The sequence below is a fragment of the Tupaia chinensis genome, unplaced genomic scaffold, assembly GCF_000334495.1.
Source record: "Tupaia chinensis unplaced genomic scaffold, TupChi_1.0 Scaffold144089_1, whole genome shotgun sequence".
In the NCBI taxonomy this organism is placed as follows: domain Eukaryota; kingdom Metazoa; phylum Chordata; class Mammalia; order Scandentia; family Tupaiidae; genus Tupaia; species Tupaia belangeri.
The window spans coordinates 22958-35293 of NW_006203943.1; the positions used below are offsets into that span (position 1 = coordinate 22958).

Sequence of the window (12336 nt, forward strand, 5' to 3'; positions counted from 1 at the left end):
GAGAAGTTTTTCTCTGGGTGTGCACACTCTCCCCTGATATATATATATATATATATATATATATATATATATATATATATATATATGTTGAGAGGAAAGTGAAAAACTACCCCCCAGGAGGAATGGCCACACTGTAATCCCTTCTCCTCCATTCTCCTCCTGGGAGCTTCAGCATGCACATACACATGCCTGGCATGATTTTCAAGTCCCAGGTCCGAGACTTGAACCACAGTCAGTCATATAGAAGTCCAGCAACATAACCACTACACCATCTGCTGGCCCCAAGAATTTGTATTTCTAACATGTTCTCAGCAGGTGCACATGCTTTTGGCTCTGTACCCTCTGTGGATTGTAGAAAACCAGCATCCCCCTCTGACTCACCCCACCCTTCAAGCTTTCTCAGTAGCACCCACAATCCCTATTATATAGTGTTGTTATTCACTCTTTTCTCTTGTGTCCATCACAGTTTTTCAGTCAATTGTCCAAACTCTGTCCTTTAATTCTTTTACATCCAGCCCTGGGCTATGTCCATCATTTATCACTATCAAATTAGCCTCTAATTTTTCCATACACTTTCTCATCTCCCCAGATAAATGCCCACTGCAAGCCCACCCAGATTTAGACTCTTCTTGAAAACCTTCATTATGATACTGATAGAAATTCCCAAATTTAGACTCTTCTTGGAAACCTTAATTATGATACTGATAGAAATTCCAGGTATATCCAATTTAAGTACAACTTAATTCTCTGTCATGACTAGAAATCTTATCAAACCCTTCACAGCCCCATCTTCTGAAAGATAACTTAATTAAATCATGTATTATCTATTTTAGAAAAATTATTTGAAGGGATCAGCAGATAGAACAATGGTTATGTCACTGGACTCCCATATAGTCAACAATAGTTTGAGTCCAGCCAGACCTGGTGACTTGAAACTCACATCGGTTGTATGTGCGTGCATGCCCAAGATCCCAAGAGGAGAATGGAGGAGAAAGGATTGTGGCGATTGTGGCGTGGCCATTCTCCCTGGGGGGTAATGTCTCACTTTCTGTCTCTCTGTCTCTCTCTGCCTCTCCAGTTAGTGCATGTGCCCTATAGCAAAAAAATCTCTCTCAAAAAAAAAAAAAGCAAGAAAGAAAGAAAAAGAAAAGAAAAGAAAGAAAGAGAAAAAGAAAAAAGAAAACTTCTTTGACAAACAATTTACTCTCAAATTACATTGGCGACAGTCACACACTCAGAGCAGTCTGCAATGTACCAATATAGTGCAACCTTACACTTTCAAAGAGAATTCATTTTATGTTTTTCTCAAAGCCACTAATGGATCATACATACAGGAGGGGAAAGTATTTGGTAACATTTAAAAAATTTGGTTAAGTTGGATAACTTTTTTTTAGTTTTTATTTCATTGTTTTGAACCACTTTATAGAGATAATTCACAGACCATGAAATTCAGAGATGAAAATATAAAATTCAATGGTTTTAGTGTATTGACAAATATGTGCAACAATAACTGCAATTTTAGAATATTTTTATTACCTTTCCAAAGAAACCAGTATCTCTCAACCCTACTCTCCTATCTCTCCACACCCATAGCTCTAATCAACTACTAACCTATGTTATGTTGCTATAAGTTTGCCTCTTATGGATATTTCACATAAATGTAATCATATAATACTTTGTTTTGTTTTGTTTTGTTTCATTGCTAGAGGGCATATGTGCTTGCTGGAGAGAGACAGAGAGTGAGGGACAATGAGAAAGTACCCCCCCATGGGGTGTTTCATCCTCCATTTCTCCTGTAGGGTTTTTGAACATGCATGCATAGGCATCCTGTGTATTCTTCAAGTCACCAGGTCTGGCACTTGAACTGTGTAATCAGCCATGTGGGATCCAGCCTCTTTAACCACTATGCCACCAATTGGCTTAATATTTAGTTTTTAAGGTTTGATTTTTTTTCCTTCCACATAAGTTTTTGTGTGGACATATGCTTTACTGTTTCTCAGATACATCCCTAAGAGTGGAATTATTGGGTCTCAGTGTAATTTGAGAGTAAACTTGTTTTGCATTTGTTACTATCTATCTTTTAATTTCAACTGTTCTAGTGAGTATAATGAAGTGTCTCATTGATTCACATCTCTCTGAACAATAATGGTGTCAGTTTTATTCCTGTGCTTAACTGCCTTTTGTCTATCTTCCTTGAGATCTCTGTCCTATTTTTCCAAAGAATTATTTAATTTTATTTATCATTACTATTTTTTTAAATTTGCTACAGAGCACATGCATTCACCAGAGAAAGAGAAAAGGAGGGAAAATAAGAAAGTAAGTCACCAGGTCTGGGACTCAAACCATGATTAGCCATGTGGGAGTCCAGTGCCTTAACCACCATGCCACAATGCTAGTCCCTCCTTCTTATTTTTAAATTGAGTTATTTGCCTTTTTTAGTATGGAGTCATATCTATATATGTTCTAGATACTATTCTCTTATTAGATACATGATTTGTAAATATTTCCTCTCATTCAGTCTTCACATTCATGATAGTGTCCTTTAAGACTCAAAAGTTTTTTATTTTGATGAAGTTCACTTATCTAAATTAATTTTACTCTTAGTTTTCATATTTTTGATGTTATAGTTAATAATCTATTGCCATATGCAAGTCATAAAACTTCACATTTTCTTCTAAGAGTTTTATACTTTCATGTTTTTCACTTTCTTTCTTTCCCCCATGAACAAAACAGAGATAGAGACAGAGAGTGACAGAAAGTGAGTATCCCTAACATTATCCACCTCCTGCTTCAGCCAACTCCAGCTCATAGGCACCCATGTACCCAGAACATCCAAGGTGTTCTCTGTATGCGAACCTGAAACCCTCCCATCTAGGTCAGCCTTACAGAGAATCATTACTCACCACTGCACCACTGTCCAGCACCAGAGTTTTATATTTTTAGTTATTACATATATGTCTCTAATCCATTTTGATTTAATCTTTATATATGGTGTGAGGTAATGGTCCAACATCATTCTTTTACATATGACTATTCAGTCATTCGAGCACTACTTGTTGAAAAGATTTTTCTCCCTACTAAATTGTCTTGACACCTTTGGAAAAAAAAAACAGTTAAACGTAGACACATATTTTTATTTCTGGACTGTCTAGTTTATTCCTATGACCCATATGACCATCTCTATGCCATTACTATGTCATGATTACTGCTGTTTTGAATTAAGTTTTGAAAACAAGACCTCTTTGTTAGTCTTTTTCAAGGTTGTTCTAGCTATCTCTGCTAGATAGCTGTTAGTAATCTCTGTTAGTAATCTAACCACGTCACTTTGGACAAATAACCCACCTCTCTAAACTTAATCCAGTTTCCTCCCTTATAAAATTGTGGCAGTAATAATACCTACCCTCTCAGAATGTTGGAAAGACTAATTGAGATACCTTAGTTGGAAAGCACTTAACTTTATGCCTAGCACACAGAAAATGCTTGAGGAAAAAGGTTAGGTATTATTATGTTTATGTACACACAGGGAATAGGTGCAAGGTGATTTCAGATAGTGGTAAGTGTTATGACTAACACAAACCACACAGAGAGGACACAGGGTGAAGAAAGAGAAAATCACTCAGGCACCTGGGAAAGTGCGTCTGCTGGGCTGGCAGATGGAATGGTTGTTAAAGGCGCTGGACTCCCATATGGCCAACCATGGTTCAAGTCCTGAACTGGGCAGCTTTCTCTCTCTCTCTCTCTCTCTCTCTCTCTTTCATCAAATTGAAAAGAATAATAATTAATTAATTATTAAAAACAAATTATTCTAATACTTGTTAGAACTGTCAAGAGGACTTTTTCCAGTACTAGTGGAGTAGGAGGGAGAAATTAGACTCAAATTCAAATACAGCAAAGATAACTAGGGATTCACAGCCACAGAGCAGGGTGCGGGAGTCAGTGGGTGGAAAATTGCTAACAGGAGACATCGGGGGCAGAGGGATTCTTGCTGAACTGACCCAAAGGGATTACTAAAGATGGGTCAAGGACTTAGACATCAAAGGTAGGGGATGAGAAGTTCAATAAGATATTTGGGGTAGAGAGATGACTTAGTAGAATTCTCTGCTAAGACAGGGCTGGGTATGCCAAAGACAGATTGTGCCAAAGTCCAGGTCAAGTCAAAGATGGTTCAGAGAAAGCTGGTTAAAGTTTGGACAAACAGGAATTTTGGGGACTACTTGGTGGCATGGTAATGATGTAACTGAATCGACATGGGAGAGGTCCTGCATGCCAAGCACACATATGCCAGTGATCTCTGCCCACTGAGATTTGGGGAAGAACAATTGCCTCTCTCTCCCTCTCATAGAAGAAAATTTAAAAAAATTTTTAATAAGAGAGTCTTTACCAATCACCCTGAAAAGATGATCCTTGACCCAAGACCCAGATGATAAGAAGGCTCAAACCCTTTCAGATCTGGGGTGGAGAATTCCAGAAATGGAGAGCAAATGCAAAGGCACTGAGATGATAGGAAGAGGTTTGTAAGCAGTACCCAGAAATAAGGCCAGGTATGCAGGGGTGGATAGGGCAGTAGTCAGAGCTGTGGGTAGGAACCAACAGATCACAGCAGCCCTCAAAGGCCAGGAAGGCATGGGAGGATTTTCCTCAGCAGAGTGACTGGGCATGATTCATGCTCTGCCTGCCATATAGGGGATGAGTTGGAGAGGAAGCAGGGAGAAGAATCAGGTAGGGCTGGGGCCAGTGGAAACAGGTCATATCTTGATGGGAACATGAGTCACAAGGTGAACACAATCATGAAAACAAATCCAACTATGTACTTGGGATCTGTGCTTTTCATTCTATGCAAGTTGTGCTTCAGTAAGGAAATCATGAAATACACAACATAGGCTTGCTAAAAATTCCATGCGGCTTAGAAATTAAAATGAATAAATAGTCCAGAAAGAGGAGGGAGTCAAGGGTCTCCTATATTCAATGTCTCCCTTAATTCTCTTTAGAATTAAACAATCTTCTGAAGTGTGCTATAAATGTGAAGTTTATTATTGTTTTTTAGGTTTGGGGTTTTTTTTTGCCTGGCAGGATGCACCTATAGCAGCAGAACTATTCAAGTCTGTGTCTGCAATGTCTGCTTCTGCCTTCCTAGATGGGTATGGCATAAGAAGGGCCCCAACTGGTGCCACCGTCCTGCTCACCTGGGACATGAACAGGAATCACCTGTGGAGCCAGATGTTTGGGGGAGGACCTGGTGCAGCTCTAAGCCACAGGTACATTCTAGAAACAGGAGCAGAAAGAGTGGTGTCTTGTCTCAACTGCCTCCCCAGAGATGCAGCTAAATGTGACTATCTGGAGTTTGCCCCAAGGCAGCCTCAGTGAAGGTGAGGAGCAGAGCTTACACCAAAGGGAGATGCTACAGGTACCCCAGGTTGCAGGCACCTCAACCTGCTCCTGAGCCAGGCACACCAGGTTCTCTCCATCCTCACTTCTTGGGAGCCCCCCGTGCTTTCTCATTAGAGTCTCAGGCCCCTTCTTGTGTCTGCTCTAATATTTCTGCATGACCTTGACAATTAATAAATAGAGAAAGTACTCTTCAAAAAAGAGGGATAATAGTAATCCATAATAAAAGCATAGTGCTTCACCATTCAGAGAACTCTGCCCCATGTCCCATGGTTTCCTTCTCCACTCTAACCCTTAAAAAATATTCCTGATTAGCATGCAAGTCTAGTGGGTATGAGCTAACTTGGTCTTCAGGCTCAGTACCAGGGACTCAGGAATACAAAGGACCAGGGTATGGCTGACATTTTTAAGGGATATCAAATGCTGTCCATCTCAAAGCATCCAATAGTTGGAAACTCATCCTTTGAAGAAAAGAATTATGTAACTTTGAGAGTCTGTTGACAATGAACACTCCAATATGAGAAACACCTTTTGATGTCAGTTTTAAGTTAGACTGGCAGGGCCATGGTGTCCGAACTATTGGTCAAACACTATTCTGGATGTTTCTGTGAGAGTAGTTTTTGGATGAGATTTAAACAGTGAACTTTGAGTAAAGCAGATTGTCCTCCACAATGCAGGCAAGCCTCATACAATTAGCTGAAAGTCTGAATAGACAATGAATACTGACCTCCCTGGAGCAGGAAGGAATTCTGCCAGCAGACTACCTTTGGATTCGAACTGCAATTCTTCCCTGGTTGTCTGGCCTGCCAGCTTCCCTGGTCAGATATTGGACTCACCACACCACCACAACTGGATGAATCAGTTCCATAAAATAAGGAATTGACTGTTGCTCTAAAGAACCCTGGCTAATGAACATCCAGTCTGAGAAAATGATGGAGAGGAGGTTGTGGTAAGCTGCAGATGGCTCCAGGGGATGGCTACAGTGGTCTGGGTTCTACAGGGCTCGGAAGGACCTTAGTCTGGGCTCCCAAACCCTCTGAGTGGGCCTCCATGTAAGACAGTCCTAGAAATTCTCCCAGCCTCTCACTTTCAGTAAAAAAGATGATAGGTTAGATGACAAGGATCACATGTCCCTGAAACCTTACATAACTGACCAGACCACAGAGACAAGCCAGATGGATGGAGCTAAATGTAAGGCTTCAGAGGATGATACCCTAAAGGTTAGGGCTTCTCCTTGACCTTTTCCTGTCCTCCTGTTCCTCACCCTTCATTCTCCTGTGAGGCAAGTCATAGAAACTAGAATTCTTATTCCCCAAGTTAGATTAAAAAAAAAAAACCAATCAGAGCTCGTTTCTCTCAAAGCTAGCCATAAAATAAAATACTACTCTAAGTTTCCACCTCCTTTATGAAAAGTTGGTCATACATTCAATGACCTACCTTGTCTGATAATAGATAAGACTTTTATTCCAGAGGGGTCCTGCCCCATATCTGAGAGAAAAGAATACTGCATAGAAAGGATATAAACAGACACGCCTTGCTAGGTTTCCCCACTCAGTCCAAAAACTCATGCCCTTTTGTCCATCCACATTTCTACAAGTCTGTTTCTGCTTCATTAGCTCTAAGCATAAATCAGAAGCTTCCCCTGTATCTTCGGGTCTTCACTCTGAAGGCTTTAGATACATCTGTACCTGTTAAATAAATCTGTGTGCCTTTTCTTATTATCCTGCTTACTGTCGGTGATGTCCAGGGAATCTCCAAGGGTGAATTCCTTTACCCCTACATAGTGAGACTGAGCTGCTAGGTCAACGAAGCCCATGAGAATTAGCGAGTAGGTGGTCTGCAGGAGAAGCAAAGACATTTGAGAGAAAGCTCATGGGGCAGCAACTCCTGGGAACTGTGGGGTGACTCAGAGAAGTCCTGGCTTCCAAGAAGACCACAGGATAAGGGTAACTGTCAGGACCTCTCTGAAGCCTACCTGGCCTGAGAATGGGTGGTCGCCTTTGCTTCCTTCCTCATGATCTCACCTAAGAACCCTTCATCACTTGAGCTCACCTGAGCAGGGTGAGCACACTTCTTTTTTTCTCAGTATTGACCTTCTCCTGAAATAATCAGGACTGTGTGGAACCCTCCTTGGACCAGGGTTTACGCATGCTCAGTGCTAGCCATCACTATTTTCTATCATTTTCCCTTTCAAAAGACAAGATGAGCCAGGGAGACAAAATAGAAAGAGAGGCACGCAAGGGCACACAGAGGAAGGGAGAGAAGTAAAAAAGGCAAGAGAAATTAATGAAAACCCTTCTCACAGGAAACTCGGTTACTGCCCTTGACAGATGGATAATTTGAAATAAGAAAGTGTTGAGTTACTAGGATCGTTGGCCAGGCTAAAGCAATGATTAACTCCCAGAAATGTTTGCACCCTCTTAAGGAAATACAGGCATGAGGGTCATTGTTTGCATAAGCACATTGAAAGATAAAGTATAATCCATACTTGACAAATTAAAAGAAACAAAACCAACCAAACAAACAAAAAAACTCATTTTGGATTACAAGTTTCAAAAGATATTGGACCAAATCTTAGCTTACAGAATTATTCAACAAATTCAGTGATTCCAAAAGAGGCACCCCTAAGAATCTCTGGGTATGGGATTTTTGGGTTATTCAAAAAGTTCAAGAGGGTTGTTTTTTTAAGCTTACTTATCTTTTTCTTCCATGAATGAGATATAAAGCAAAAGAGAGAGGCAGAAACCCCAGTAGGGTCTTGAAGTCATGATCCATGGCTAGCCTCAGCCAGGCCTGGATCACAAGCACACGGATGCCAGGCGTGTTCAGTGAGGTCTCAGACACAAACCCAGAACCCTTTTACGTGGGTCAGCCTCACAGAGCTTTGTATCACTTCTGCACCACCATCCAGATCCCACGAGAGTCTCCACCCCCTCAAGAGGTTTTTTTCTTAACATTTAATCACTGTCCATCTTCATAGTGTACAACAGGGCTTTTCATAGCACGAATACAGTGCATATTAGTCAAGTCAAAGACATTACCATTTACATTATCATCAACAGATAATTTTTCATTTTTGTATCTATTAAATGTTTGGTTGTTTTTGTTTGTTTGTTTGTTTGTTTTTCTCTAATCCCCTCTCTCCCACTCCCTATTACCCATCCCTATTTCCCACCCCTTCTATATTGTCTCTAGTATCTACAGTTGACCTCTCTCCCATTATACCTTCCAACCTTTCAATTTCTGATATAGAGTGCAGACATATATTGAGGACATATAATGCTCCACAGAGATTTTTAAGGCTAGAAAACACTGAGAGGACAGAGAGCCCCTGGATGCAAAGTGGGGGGGCTCAAGTCCATATTCTACCACTAGAGGGTAGCATGTCTCACTGGGGACAGCTAGGGCTGTTTGCTTATGGAAATAGCCTTTCTGGCACCATTCAGTGATCCCATTTATTTCACTACAGCCTCCACTAAAGAGAAAGAACTTTGGGAGAAAACAAAGGAATCCAAGTCCCAGGGGAAACAAGTTGACCAAAAAAAATGCTACTGCATGCACCTGGAAACACCTGTCCCATCTTTTTTTTTAGAGGTTTTTGCCTTAGGGTATGTGTGCTCACTAGAGAGAGAGAGAGAGACAGAGAGAGTGAAAGGGAAAGTGTGAAATCATCCCCCAGGAGGGATGGCCAGGCCGGAATCCCTTCTCCTCATTCTCCTCCCAGAATCGGGCCTGCACACACATATGCCGAGCATGATTTTCAAGCAACCAGGTCTGGGATTCAAACTGCAGTTGACCATGTTGAAGTCCAGTCACATAGTCGCTACACCATCTCCTGGCCCCCCATCTTCTTTAATAACAGGACTTGCCTTTGCTGACCACCTATGACAGCTCTGTGCTACAGAACAATGCCTCTCAAATACTTCCTGGTGAAAGACTTTTTTTCTTTCTTTTGTTTTTTTCCCCCTCATTTTCTTGTGCCAATTTGTCCATTTTTTATTAAAGGCATGTAAATAATTAGTCCATTTTTATTATTAGAGTCAATAAATATAAAATTACATTTCAACAAATATAATCAGATCAAACATGGTACAGAGACAAGATAAATAATTTCTATAAATGTTTGTTTGTTGGAAGTGTGCTGATGGGCATTAAATACAGAGAGTTATGGTTTTATGTGTAACTTGCTGTTCTTCCTCAAGTGTAATTAAACAAAAATTATGAGTGAAATAGCAATCCCCATCTTAAATACCTATGAGCATTTTGTCTGACATAGACTATCTTAATATTTAAACTTGCTAAGTTCTTATTAATGTGTTTTAGGTAGAGCAATAACAATGCTACTGGTAGGGAATACTGTGTACCTTGGTCATTTATATGCTTTTTCAATAACACTTATAAAGACAAAACAGTACCACAGGAATCTATGGTAACAAAAGAAATATTTATTAAAAAAGAAAAAAAAAACTTTGGTAAACTCAAAATCTTTTTTTAACATCTATACAAAATGACACTGTATTTTCAGATTTGGTCTTTAATCTTTCATCAGAAGCCAGTTTCAATAAGTAAGTGTTTTATTCAAATTATTTTTCCATGAAAGGAATAAATTCCTGAGCCTACATTTTCTATGCATAGACCTTATTTGCTGGAATTTAAAATTCTAATGTCCTATCTACCTGTTAGGCTGTTCTGCAATAGTTTTTTTAATAGATATGCACTCAATTTAGGAAATCTATCATTAGCTGTAAAACTTTGTTTTGACGTTGGTGTAGCTTTCATTTCTGCCCTATGTCCTCATCCATCATTAAAAAACACTGAGAGGATGTGGAGACAAGGGGAACCTTGTGCGCTATTGATGGGAATGTGAATTGGTACGACCACTATTAAAAAAAAAAAAAAAACAGAACGGTATGGAGTTTTCTTTAAAAATTAAAGGTAAAACTACCACCTGATCCAGCAATGCCACTTCCGGGTATGTGCTCAAAGGAAACAAGATCAGTATGTTGAAGGGACATCTGTACTGCCATATTTATTGCAGCATTATTCAAAATAGCCAAGATATGGAATCAATTTAAATGTCCACCAATGAATAAAGAAAACATGGTTTATGCAAACACACATCTTAGAATATTGTTCAGCCATAAAAATGAAGGGAACCATGCCATTGGTGACACATGGATAAACTGGCAGGGCATTATGCTAGGTAGAATAAGTTAGACACAGAAAGATACATACTGTATCATCTCATTTAACTTGGAACCTTTACAAGATGAATTAATAGGGACAGAATGGAATAGTGGTTGCCAGGGGATATAGGTGGGAAAGATGGGGAGATATTGGCTGAAGGTTACAAACTTCCAGTTAGAAGATGAATAAGCTCTAAGAACTGATGTATGGCAGATCCCTGGACTGACCACGTTTTTTACAGCTGCCATGTGCCCAGGCATTTTGTAAAGCATTGTTCCAGATTTCACCATCTGGTCTTAGATGATGCAAGAGTCATATTACAGTTAAAGAAACTACCACCAGTTATACACTTGAGGTCCCACATCTAATAACTAGCCATGCAGGGTCTATTTCAGTGTCAGACAATGACACCTAGACTATCACTCACTATAGGCTATAAGCCTGGCAAAAGGAGGCGACACTGGACACTGCTGAGCCTTAGTTCATTTGGTCTCCATGACACCCCTGAGGCCACTATTACCTTCATTCTCCTGGGAGGAAACAAAACTGGAGGTGAAATCCCTGCATCCTACATTCCCAACTTCCTCTGTGCCTTCATTGCATGTACCCCGTTGGGCTGGAATTCACCTAAGAGCTGTGCCATCCCTGTCAACCTCAGAAAGGGTCAATGACATTCTTTTGTGCCCACAAACTTGTGTATTCCATCTGTAAGAAATTCAGTCAATTTTAAGAGATCAGGAAAGCCAGGCAGGTGTGCTGAGAAAGAGCTATCCTTGCACCCAAGGCTGCACCTGTGCCTCATGCCTTTGGCTTCCACTTGTCCTCGGAGTGTGGCCAGAGATGGAAGGAGGATAGAGAGAGCTGAGGGGCTCCATCCAGCCCATCCTTTCTCTTCCCCTGGGTATCTGCTTCCCCTGGGCTCCTTCCAAGCTGGCATCTTAACTGAGGATGTATCCTCTGAGCTGATCGGGAACAACCAACCCAAACCCTGCCCCCTCCCACCCTCCAGGCTTTCTTCTTGGGCTCCACATTAGAGGCCACCCAAGGTGGAGGACTGTGGCTGGCAGACACCAGTGAGGCCTGAGTGCTTGGGCAATACAGGAAAAGAGGAAATATCAGCTGGCTCAGCATGTGTGTGCACATGTGTGTTCATGGACGTATGTGTGTTTACAATATTGGTGGCTGATCATCAAACGGCTCTCCCATCAAACCATTGAGAACTTTCCTCTTCATTTTGTTCAGGTTTCTGCTCTCCTTTCCTGACTGCCCGCTCCAAATTTACTTCACCATTCTCTTATCCTACTCGGTTTTTTAATACTTTTCCCTGCCTAATACCACCTCTCTCTCTCTCTCTTTCTCTCTCTCTCTCTCTCTCACACACACACACACACACACACATGTGTACACAGTTTATGGGTTTTTTGTCCATCTTTCCCATTGTTCAACATCACGTAGAAACTGAAGAACTACTGTATACGTGTGATTGGTGATGGTGCTTTTGCTAATTAATTAGGATTAAAATAGAGGAGATATATCATCTGCATAGATTTGTAAATGATGCCATCATAAGACTTAACGACAATTAAAAGTCAAAGGACAGATTAAAAAAAAAAAGTAATGCACAATGTATTTACTTAAACAAAAGCTCATTGAAAACAGTTTGCTCAACTGCCTAGCAGCCCAGTCTATTTAAATATATATGATTTGTCACTGGTTTTATCTGTGAAACCTGAGTGTTGTTTCTAACATCAAAAATAAAGCAGG

General features: G+C 40.5%; 1 pseudogene; it reads right to left on the reverse strand.

The window, feature by feature from the left end:
- LOC102499169 (transcriptional coactivator YAP1-like) overlaps positions 1–12336 on the reverse strand; it is a 36535-nt pseudogene that overhangs the window by 17845 nt on the left and 6354 nt on the right.